The sequence below is a fragment of the Plutella xylostella genome, chromosome 18, assembly GCF_932276165.1.
Source record: "Plutella xylostella chromosome 18, ilPluXylo3.1, whole genome shotgun sequence".
In the NCBI taxonomy this organism is placed as follows: Eukaryota; Metazoa; Arthropoda; class Insecta; order Lepidoptera; family Plutellidae; genus Plutella; species Plutella xylostella.
In genome coordinates this window covers 5689691-5702459 of record NC_063998.1, presented here as the reverse complement: position 1 = coordinate 5702459, position 12769 = coordinate 5689691, and the positions used below count along the sequence as shown (strand labels likewise).

Sequence of the window (12769 nt, the reverse complement as noted above, 5' to 3'; positions counted from 1 at the left end):
AGACGATCACGTATTGGCCAAACGAATAATGCAAAACACGTATACCGTTACAAGACTTCTCTTCAGTTCGTTTCAGTTTAGTTAGGGCGAAAAATACGTCTCAAATAGGTAGGTTAGAGTCGGAAGCGTCACTGCAGGGGGGGTATATTACAATATTAAACCTTATTTTATGTGCCGAAATGAATTATCATTAGAAGAAGATTGTTTGATACGAGGGTCAAAATTGATCATACCAGAATGTTTACGTAAAAATGTTTTGGTCGAGTTACACAGTGGTCATTTAGGTATTAGTAAGGTGAAGTCTGAAGCGCGCGATAGATTCTGGTGGCCGGGCATGTCGAGCGACATTGAACGTTATGTGTCGTCATGCGACGTGTGCGCCACGCTGCGGCCCGCCCCCCCGCGCGTCCCGCTCGCCCCGTGGCCGCACCCGCCCGCTCCATGGCATCGAGTTCATTTAGACTTCCTTGGCCCGATCAATAATAAAACATATCTAGTGATTGTCGATGCCTACTCTAAATGGGTAGAATGTTACGATGTGTCTACAGGGTATGGATCTAGGATAGTCATAGAAAAGTTATGTGACGTCATGGCTAGGTTTGGCCTTTTTCACACAATATTAACAGATAACGGCACATCGTTTTGTTCGACAGAGTTTAAATCATTTTGTGATAGTAACGGAATTAAACACATAACTTCACCGCCATACAACCCGCAAAGCAACGGTCAAGCGGAAAGTTATGTAAAAATAATAAAAAAGGCTATCAAATCGATAATTTTGTCAGGGTCAAATTTGCGAGACTTAAACATTAAATTATGCGAATTTTTATTAAAATATCGCAATTCGAAGCATTTTACAACAGAAAGGTCTCCTTCAGAAGTACTTTTTGGTCACAGATTGCGTAGCAGATTAGATGTGCTGTGCCCTAGCGGGGCGCAGGCGCAGGCCGCCCCCGCCCCCGCCCCCGCCGACACCACACTCGGTGAAACAGTAACACGGAACCAGTCCTTACAGTGTAAAAATTATACAGGAAACAGGAAAGTTTCCTTCGTCAGTGGAGAAGTAGTGTTGGTGAAAGTGTTTAAAAATCAAAAATGTGAGTGGGCTAAGGCCGTCATTTTAGAAAAACTCGGTTCTAATGTCTATTCTATTCAATTGTTAAACTCTCAGACTGTTTTGAAGAAACATGCTAATCAAATTTTGAAATTTAAAGGGGAGGAGGATGTATCAGTTATACCTAACGAGTCAGAAAATGTTTGCGAATCTGAACTAGTGTTACCTCCTGTAATGTTGTAACGTTTCGCCCTACCGCCTGCCTACTTCACTCCTACCTATTGGATTTACTAAGAAGATATTTGAAAACACCTAACAAAACTAAGTTGAGTGAAATAAGAGTGAAACAAATACTGCTTTAGATTGGCCATGAAACATCTAGGGAACCCCTACGTTGTGTGTTGTAACCCAATAAACGAAAGATAGTGAATTAAATAAAACTATGACCTAGAACTGATTACATACTTCCTACCTGCCTATAGTTATTGACCTATATACTACAACTTTAATGTATAACTTTTATTTGTATGATAACTACATATTTACAGGTAAGTACATAAAGATAATAATATAGATAATAATGTTTTTTGGTGTTGGTTAATAAGGGAAGCCCCTCCATACGCTTTGTAGGCCTTGATCACTACACCCGATTGAATCAATATATAAGACTAAAATAGATAAATAATAGCAAATATTCAATCGGAGCCCTCGTGGAACACAACCATTGACTTGGACATTCCTCCGACCAACTTATTAATCACTTCCCTTGCTCCTAACCTTATATATTTACATGTTTGTCTTTTTTGTTCATGTAAATAAATCAACATGAATACATGTTATCAAAGCTAAGGGGACAATTTTATTTATAATCATAAATTAACTGAAACTAGAATAGTTCAATAATTTATAGTATAGTTAGTAACTTTATTAAATCATGAATTTCATAATAGATAAGTATTTGAAAATATAATAATATGACTCTAATTTTGTAGCCAAGTGGGAAGTGATTTATTATTTTAAAAAATTAAATATACTTATAATATGAAATAGTGAATATTCTTTGATCTTATTGGAATATAGGATAATTGTTATGAAATAGTGAATATTAAGTATATAATCTTATTCAAATATATTATAAATAGTTGTAATAAATATATCCTATCTAACTTTATTCCTACTATATCCTTGCTATCCTTTTTTACATAAGAATTTATTGCTTTAACAAGGAAACAAATACTTCTGTTGGTTAGAATTTACATAACTTTCTGAAAATAAGGAAATTGGACAGGAATCTGATCTACCTTCAAGTTATTTGTATTTATTGAGCAATATAGGACCAGAAATGATTTAGTTTAAGTATCTAGAACCCTTATTTGTGGTATCTTGACACTTTTAGAGTGATTTTCTCCGTTAATCAATTCTATCCCTGATCTGGTACAAAAGCTAATTATATTCAAAATCAAATAATCTTCTCTGCTATATAGATACTACAATAAATCATCTTTGAAAAGTCTATCTGAGTATGTATCTACTTTATTCTTTGAATAATTACTATAGCATAGATTCTATAGAAGTATTTATTTACCTAATGAAAAATCAATAATTTGAACAAAGAACCATAGAACAAATTTGAAGGTAGGTGTATATTTTTTATTTGATAAGAATTTATTATTTTTGAAGTGAGATCTATAGTCAGGTTTTAGCTATTTGATAATCATCATCATCATCATCACCAGCCCGCTTCTGCCTATTTGTATCTATCCAGAAGTCCCTATTCTAAACTAAAATAAGTTGAACCAAAGCTAAAATAAGGGAATGTGTAATGTGTAGGTTTTTCTCTAGCTAGCTAAATACTGAATGAGCGAGGTAGAAGACCTTTAGTGTACCTATCTAATCCCTATACCAGTGTGATGGAAATTGCAGCCGTGGGTTAGCGTCCTTCAAGAAATAAAATGTATAACTTCTCAATCATATACGAGAGACAAAAAGTAAGTAGAAAGGTGACTTAGCTTCGCACACGGTGTTCCGCCTCGGCTCCACGCGCCTGGTCCTCAAGCTCCCACGGCACCGATCACTCCCTCCATCTGACCGTCTGCTCACCACGGCTGCTCACACAAAAGTGAAAAGTGCCCACGCGCTGCTCGCTTACGTGGATATTATCCTCTACCCTCAACTCGCCGATATCAATATTAAGGCTCACCTACACTCAGAATAATTATCTTGATTGTTCTGTGATCCGAAATCGGTACAACGAAGCTTGGCACGAAGTTAGCCGACACCCTGAATGATTTAATAGACAACTTTTCCAAAAATCCCACGGGAAAACCCTTCCAAAGCGCAACAAATCCCTCGGAACATCCAGTCGTAGTTTAAATTCATTATTTGCGAAATAGTTAATGTTTCGGCATCGATGGAACATTACATTCAACCCCTTATATTTTTGTAGTATCGCAAGTATATTATAATTGAGATATGGAAAAAATATACACAATAATATACACCACCCTTTATTTTCGCAATTATCAAATTCAATGAATTTAAACGATGAAAATTTTTTAAAAGGAAATTCCGATTATCACCTCAATATGTCTGTTTGTGTGAGTGTAAAATGACTCAGATGATTAGCCAACAAGATCCCCAGAAATTATCAAAAATCATCGACCATCCCTATTATTATTTATTATTTACATAACTATTGATCGAATACTTAGTAGATTATTCATGCTCCAATAAACCGGGAACAAGGGGATACCCTGTCGATCAGAAGGATCCAATGCTAAATGAGAAACCACAGAACCTTAAATTTATTTTTAAGAATTTTGTAGCATCTTTAACACGCCCTCTTAGAGCACGAACTCTCCCACGCCCTATGTTTTCGACGATGCATCATCAATAGAAATTAATAAAGTTCAAGTCTCATTCTAACAATCCCCAGGAACAATGTCCACCAATCTCCGAGCTTGATGTAGAGTGTAGAAATATCAAGTATCATTTTACCAAAACTAGAAAGAGAATTATTATTGTGAACCATTATTGCATTCATGTTTACAACTGATTCACAACTTTTCAATCCCTCTCCAATTCAGCAAAATGACAAATTTTTGTGTTGAAAATAATGTATTTTTTTTCTTTAAGTAAGTACATGTTGAGTATAGAATATTATGAAGATACTGTACATACAACAGTATAATTTGACTATGCTGTCCTAACCTAACACCAAAATCTTCATAAATATTCTCTTTTGTATAGTGTTGTGTGATTAAGGTGAAATCGGAATCTTTCCTTCAGTGCAGGAGAACAGCCATGATATTTTACTAAAGCCACTCTCACTTAACTATATGATTGTAGGTATAATTTTTTTTCAATACATAGGTAGGTTCTTAGATATTCAATTCACCACAACTCTCATCCTCTTTCTCTGATTCACGCCACTCTAATAAACATCAAGGCCTTCTTCCTCCCCACTGATTAATCAATAAAATATCATGTATCTAATTATTAATTTTCTTTTCTATCACTTACCTACCTAAATTGAAAAGAAAATACATCTAGTTTATTTACACTTCGATCAGAATGTGTTTTTGGTGTAAAGTGTATTTGTTTTCCGTCATGATCAACTTTTGTTATGTAGATATTTTTCTAAGCAAATTGTTTCAAAGTAATTGTTTTTTTTTTGTGTAAAGTGTAGTGTGTCGTGTGGAGTCTGTAAAAGGTACTTTGTAAAAACATCTATAGCCTGTATAGACGTCTCATGTGTTACTGCGTGCATAGCTAACTTCAATAATAAATCGACTAAAGCGTTTGTACCACGTTTGTGCCCGAGTAGAACCGCCTTTCTTCGCCAATTTACTACAAAAGCAAGACTAAGAGTGTATGGTGTGTAAATTACTTGAACCAATTTGCACACTACTAACTGACGGTCCGATATTATACCCATATTGCAGGCTCTGCCTAATTTAGGGTCGGATGGTCGTGTGTGAGATACGAGTATCCCCACATATTATTAAGTTAGTAGTTTTAAAAAAAGTAAACTATTTATTTATAAAAATCTTTTTTTTTCTTTTAAGATTTTACTCAGTATTATTATTTTTAAATTATTATTAAAATACTTATTACATAAGTAGCAATAATTCTTGTATCTACATTAGTTGATCATTTGGAAAATATTTGTGAAATAAAGGTAACTTTTGGAATAAATTTCTTTTTTAGCTAAATAAGTACCTATATAATAGGTAACTACTCAATCAAGTTTTACAGAAACAATATACCAAAGTTTCCCTTATAAATGTGTGTGTGTGTGTGTCTGAACGAAGTATCAATAAACCCTTCATTTGCCAGTTGTATTTGTCATGATTATAAATCGCACTCAATATTAAATAAGTAAAACTTCATTCTTCATCATCCTTTAATCAACTATGTAAGACCTGGCCAGGTACCTTTAACATTCTTATCATTCAGACTTTAAAATGACGTTTAAAGTTCTTTTCTTCCTTCCACATTCTTTGCTCTTTCAATTTTTCGAAACATTATAATCACGACATAATCCCCGGGAAATGGCTTTGTAAATACCCTACTTTTTGTTATCTCTATAAAAGAAAATTATATCAGATCAATTTTACCAAAATTGAAAGTTCCTACTCTCTTGTAACAGACAAATCCACCCCAATATTCCATCGATACCAAAACATCAAAATACCGCCATCTAGTTTTTTTTTACAACCTATTACACTAATACACTATTTATTTTATCAAATATGTCTAACTAAACTACTACTTCTACTTCAACCATTTTCTACCCTCAGTAACTACCTAAGTCGAAAATAATGTTACTAGGTAACTAAAAATATTTCTGAGATATTACAACTCTCCTTCACAACCCCTATTTGAAAAACACGGTCACCATTATCCTTATTCTAGGCTGTTTGTGTAAATGTTCCTTACCTGTCTAACTGTCAAATTTATTAAAACTAAACTGTCAATGTCAACCTGACATAACCTTAACCTGTTTGGCTGTTTTTTTTTTTCCGCACTAATCAAAACAAAAGCATGCGTCGTTGTGTTCAACAACATCGATCGCACGAAGAAATCTAAAGTTTACCCGATTAAACTTACGAAACTCTAAAATAATGAGTGAATCTTACAGGTAAGTGTCATTATTCTTTCAAATACCCTGTATGCATGCTACTAAACTAAGTCCTCATGCCCAAATTATCGTGATTCAAAATGAACAACCTCTGAATTGTTAGTTATTTATACATACAATAGCTCTGTTTTACGGATCTTGTGTTTATAATAGACCTATTGTTATAAAAATCTAACTCAATTAAATATCTCCCATACAGTTTTTAATTGATACTGACAAGACTAACCAACATATTTTAACTTATTGTCAACCCCTCACCTTTTAAATAAGTACCTATCCTAATCCTATCATTTGGTCTCCAACTCCTATATTTACATAATTTTATTTGAATTATACCTATATCATTATTTGTTTTATTTCAGGACCAAACATAACAATGCAAACCCAACTACACTCTTTGTTGAACTAAAACCCATGATAAACCACTGATCAAACCATCCACTGTGACAAAACATTCACAATCCCTCACTAATTATATACCAAAGTTACTATTCTACAATAAGTAAGTACCTATTTCTTTTCTACATATGTTGTAATCCAATTTTAATTATACTACCCTGTACTTAGATTTTGTTAGATTGCTATGAAAATCATACCCCTGTAGATCCAATATTGATTACCATTCATAAAGCCATTCCCTAAATGTATTATCCTATTAGTCTACTTAAGTTATATTGAACTAAATAGTCATTTCCTGAATTTTTATAATTATGTAAATCATCACAATACTTAGCTTTTCTAATTAAATTCTATTCTTCTTTTCAGGATATGACATACTTTTTGAATGCTGATGATGATGATGATGTTCTATATTTGACAACCAAACTCTGAGATTATATACTATGAAGTAAACATCCTGACTCAGATGAAGAAGTGTATTGCAACCGCGCTCAAAATAGAAACAACTAAACTACCCACATAGTTCTTAACTTACAAAGAATATATTGATACTAAATGAGGTCCTAGCCTACTTTACCTGGTTTAACACTTTATCAACAACAATAACTTGCTCTACATTAATTGTTTTCTAAATTTATTGTTATGTCTGACCGCTACTCTTTCATCACTAAATATTTTTTTATAATTTTTTCTTTCAAATGAGATTAATGTTATATTTTCTTTTCTTTATTAACTGTAACTCATTGTATTTGTTTAGAGAAATGTCTGATAACATATTCTGCTACTAATTGGCTCTCTGGAATTTCATAATTAGACATTTGGGCTTTTCCGGTTACTCTAAGTTAGAATGATAGCATAGATAGTGTTACAGTTCTATCCCAACTCCTATGATCAATGTTGTATAATATATCTACTCTTTCAGACATTCAAGTATAATAATTTAAGAGCCTAGTTTTTAAGCACCTAGTCGATGACAAGCAAAGATCCGATCCAGAAGCACAATCAACCACATCAACAAACCAAAGAACCCGCACAACAAAACTCATACAACCAATACCAAACTGAACCAACCCAGCCAAAAGGATAATTAATAATTATAGACTAGTTGCTATAAGTACCGATTCCCCCGCAACCAGGCCAGTCCAGCCCGGAACCAACCATACAAGCTCCGCCACGCAAACTCCTCGATCCACCGATGCAGCCGACCGCACCTCCAGACCAAAATCCCCACCCCTCATCTACCTGGGCCAGAATTTCTTTATCTATTCTAATCATTTCAGGTTGTTCATAAGGACTAAAATGCGCCGCGTTTTCGTTTCATTTGTTTTTTTTTTTTAATATAATTTTTGATTTTAATAAATGTTTTACTGCTTTTACCTAAAATAAAACCATATCATTATTTTACCTACAACCCCTATTCACTTAAAATTCCCTAATCAGCTACATAATCAGAGGAACCGTTCATAGTGATTCAGAGCAACACTAATATGACCTACCTACTATGTTTTATGTTTTTCTCTTTAACGGTAAGTAGGTACCTTAAGTAACCTATTAAATTTTATAGATAATGTCCTGAATAAGAATCCATTATATCCAACCCCTGATGATGATGATTATTGTTTCCTCTCACTCCACAAGGAGCTTAGTCTTATACAACCCCTAATCTTTTGTAATTTTTTAATGAGCTACATAACATTACTACAACCCCTACTTATTAAGTACATTTTAATAAATGGATTATTTCCATTTCCTCACCCTAACTTTATCAACTACCTACCTATCTTCACAAATGCTTCCTTATAACGTTCCGTTCCAATACAAAACCTAGTCTCTTGCGCTTCCTATTTCATGATAAATAATTCTTTCGTTTATAAGTTCGATCACTCCACGGCAACAAATTGTGATTATATCAAGGATATAATCACTTTCCTACCCCTAGTATGCAACAAATCATTACGAACAAAATGCAAGAGACTTATTATAACGTAAACATATTGAAAGTATAAGTAAATTTAAAAAATATAACTTGCAGTGATTTTGTGCCGACATGAATGTAAAATAATGCACACAGCACACTGCCAAATATTATACTTGTCTGTGACGCAATAAAAGTTACTCTGTTAAGAAAAATAACCTTCTGTCTTTTTGTTGTTTGTGGTGCAATGCTGCATAAAGTTTTTCGAACTAAAAACAAACTTTTGAAACTTTCTTCTATCCATAAAATTAAAAGAAATGCCTTTATGTGAAAACCGCCATATTGAGTAAATAGTTACTTACTTATCGCAAAGGCAAACAAAAAACCTTAATGTTTTTTCGAGACAAACGTAAGTTACCTATATACTATGCAAAAGAGTGTTCAATATTGTGGTTTATTTGTAAATAAGTACTATCTTAATCAAATTGACTTGTAAAATTTCAGATAAAAGAACAGAAAACTAGCTGCCTGACATCTAACATGAAGAGATGAAGCAAATTCCCTAATATCCTGGTCTTTCGGTACCAAATTGTAACGTTTCGCCCTACCGCCTGCCTACTTCACTCCTACCTATTGGATTTACTAAGAAGATATTTGAAAACACCTAACAAAACTAAGTTGAGTGAAATAAGAGTGAAACAAATACTGCTTTAGATTGGCCATGAAACATCTAGGGAACCCCTACGTTGTGTGTTGTAACCCAATAAACGAAAGATAGTGAATTAAATAAAACTATGACCTAGAACTGATTACATACTTCCTACCTGCCTATAGTTATTGACCTATATACTACAACTTTAATGTATAACTTTTATTTGTATGATAACTACATATTTACAGGTAAGTACATAAAGATAATAATATAGATAATAATGTTTTTTGGTGTTGGTTAATAAGGGAAGCCCCTCCATACGCTTTGTAGGCCTTGATCACTACACCCGATTGAATCAATATATAAGACTAAAATAGATAAATAATAGCAAATATTCAATCGGAGCCCTCGTGGAACACAACCATTGACTTGGACATTCCTCCGACCAACTTATTAATCACTTCCCTTGCTCCTAACCTTATATATTTACATGTTTGTCTTTTTTGTTCATGTAAATAAATCAACATGAATACATGTTATCAAAGCTAAGGGGACAATTTTATTTATAATCATAAATTAACTGAAACTAGAATAGTTCAATAATTTATAGTATAGTTAGTAACTTTATTAAATCATGAATTTCATAATAGATAAGTATTTGAAAATATAATAATATGACTCTAATTTTGTAGCCAAGTGGGAAGTGATTTATTATTTTAAAAAATTAAATATACTTATAATATGAAATAGTGAATATTCTTTGATCTTATTGGAATATAGGATAATTGTTATGAAATAGTGAATATTAAGTATATAATCTTATTCAAATATATTATAAATAGTTGTAATAAATATATCCTAGCTAACTTTATTCCTACTATATCCTTGCTATCCTTTTTTACATAAGAATTTATTGCTTTAACAAGGAAACAAATACTTCTGTTGGTTAGAATTTACATAACTTTCTGAAAATAAGGAAATTGGACAGGAATCTGATCTACCTTCAAGTTATTTGTATTTATTGAGCAATATAGGACCAGAAATGATTTAGTTTAAGTATCTAGAACCCTTATTTGTGGTATCTTGACACTTTTAGAGTGATTTTCTCCGTTAATCAATTCTATCCCTGATCTGGTACAAAAGCTAATTATATTCAAAATCAAATAATCTTCTCTGCTATATAGATACTACAATAAATCATCTTTGAAAAGTCTATCTGAGTATGTATCTACTTTATTCTTTGAATAATTACTATAGCATAGATTCTATAGAAGTATTTATTTACCTAATGAAAAATCAATAATTTGAACAAAGAACCATAGAACAAATTTGAAGGTAGGTGTATATTTTTTATTTGATAAGAATTTATTATTTTTGAAGTGAGATCTATAGTCAGGTTTTAGCTATTTGATAATCATCATCATCATCATCACCAGCCCGCTTCTGCCTATTTGTATCTATCCAGAAGTCCCTATTCTAAACTAAAATAAGTTGAACCAAAGCTAAAATAAGGGAATGTGTAATGTGTAGGTTTTTCTCTAGCTAGCTAAATACTGAATGAGCGAGGTAGAAGACCTTTAGTGTACCTATCTAATCCCTATACCAGTGTGATGGAAATTGCAGCCGTGGGTTAGCGTCCTTCAAGAAATAAAATGTATAACTTCTCAATCATATACGAGAGACAAAAAGTAAGTAGAAAGGTGACTTAGCTTCGCACACGGTGTTCCGCCTCGGCTCCACGCGCCTGGTCCTCAAGCTCCCACGGCACCGATCACTCCCTCCATCTGACCGTCTGCTCACCACGGCTGCTCACACAAAAGTGAAAAGTGCCCACGCGCTGCTCGCTTACGTGGATATTATCCTCTACCCTCAACTCGCCGATATCAATATTAAGGCTCACCTACACTCAGAATAATTATCTTGATTGTTCTGTGATCCGAAATCGGTACAACGAAGCTTGGCACGAAGTTAGCCGACACCCTGAATGATTTAATAGACAACTTTTCCAAAAATCCCACGGGAAAACCCTTCCAAAGCGCAACAAATCCCTCGGAACATCCAGTCGTAGTTTAAATTCATTATTTGCGAAATAGTTAATGTTTCGGCATCGATGGAACATTACAATGTTGTCTAGTGTTAGCGCACCTGTGTCACCCGAACCTGAGGTACAGGCGACACAAACCGACGACGTCAGCGCGCCTTCAGCCACGACTTCCGTCTCTGACTCTGAACCTCAGGTTTTGGAAAAACGCAAGCGTAAAGTTATTAATTATAAAAGTTATTTTTAAATCATACTAGCGGATGCCTACGCTTTGCTTTTAAGTGTGTAAACAGATTTTGTGCCTATTGATTTAAATTGTTTTCAATAATAATTGTCAGGTTTCTTATGCAACTGCTTGCGCCTTATCTTATCAATGGCATTCAAATATTGGCGGAGGTATGTTATATTAATAGGTTTCGGGTAGACATAAGTTAGCGCGGGCTGCGTCCCGCGCCCCAGTCCTCAGTCGAATAAATGCTTGTTCATATATCGGTTGTCTCAATTATAACATACTGTAAAGTAGTTTCGTGTTTACAAAATGGTTACCGGTCGATATTGATTGCATCGCGGCGGGTCGCGATGAGCGCGTTTACACCCATCCATTTTGTCATCACCGCTGAAAGGTGTATCCGTAAACATTATATTCTGGCCGTAAAACATAACAAGCTTATAAAACCGCAACATAATCGGGGAGGGTCCTCGCTGCCCCTCGGGAGCCATTCCGCCGTCGCTCGCCCCGAAAATTACTCGCCCCACGTAATTTGAGCTTTTTCTTTTGTTATTCTTTAAAGCCTCCCGAGATTCGCTACGTTATGATCTCATTTTGAGTTATGAGAAAAAACTCTTAGGAGGCTCCGGCTCGCCAAATTATTGTCCATCGGATTAGGTGCTTACTCTGAGGATTCCGCCGCCGTTTTATGAGAATTGCCCTCAAACTCACGGCCCGCGGGACGGGGGGGCCTCCGGAATCATTTCCGCCTTTGATTCTTGCTTCCTAAATTTCTCTGTGGAATCATCTACCCTACTAAGCTGCTTCTTCACTGTTTTATTCTAGACAGGAACTTCTGTTAATATGTACCTATGCACCTTTTATTGTATGAGGAATTATAAAAATTTATAACAACGGATGAAAATGTTATGTTTTAATTTTTTGGTGTTTTAATATATTTTGAGTAAATGAAATAACACCGCTATAATCTATAGTTATTAAAATCTATTGTGAAATTACGGTATTTTTAGTACTTATTTAATAAAATGTAAAAATGTGACGGTAAGTATGAATAAATTTCTGTTTTGTTACCATTCTTGGGGCCTAAATAATTAATTAAACTTTAGGTATTCTTTCAATTTAAAGTATTTAAAGGAAAGCCACAGTCTTCTTAAATTACATTATCAAGGGAAAAAAGTCCTATATTCTTTAGAAATCAGTTAAAAATCCAATATTGTCTCAGTTTTGTTACCACAGTCAACAAATCAAGAATATTTTTTAATGCCTGAGGCGTAATTTAGACAACAACACATTTATAACTTTTACATAGGTTGGGGAATAACTAATATTAACTAAT

The 12769-nt window shown here is 33.9% G+C and overlaps 2 long non-coding RNA genes across 2 annotated transcripts; both read left to right on the top strand.

Moving 5' to 3' along the window:
* Positions 1-6039: 6039 nt before the first annotated feature.
* Positions 6040-7254, top strand: LOC119691126. Its single transcript, XR_005253833.2, has 3 exons — positions 6040-6197; positions 6560-6699; positions 6963-7254. It is a non-coding gene; the product is annotated as an uncharacterized LOC119691126 (long non-coding RNA).
* A 1473-nt stretch (positions 7255-8727) lies between these two features.
* Positions 8728-9331, top strand: LOC125489870. The gene is made up of 2 exons (XR_007267300.1): positions 8728-8920; positions 9016-9331. It is a non-coding gene; the product is annotated as an uncharacterized LOC125489870 (long non-coding RNA).
* Positions 9332-12769: the final 3438 nt, after the last annotated feature.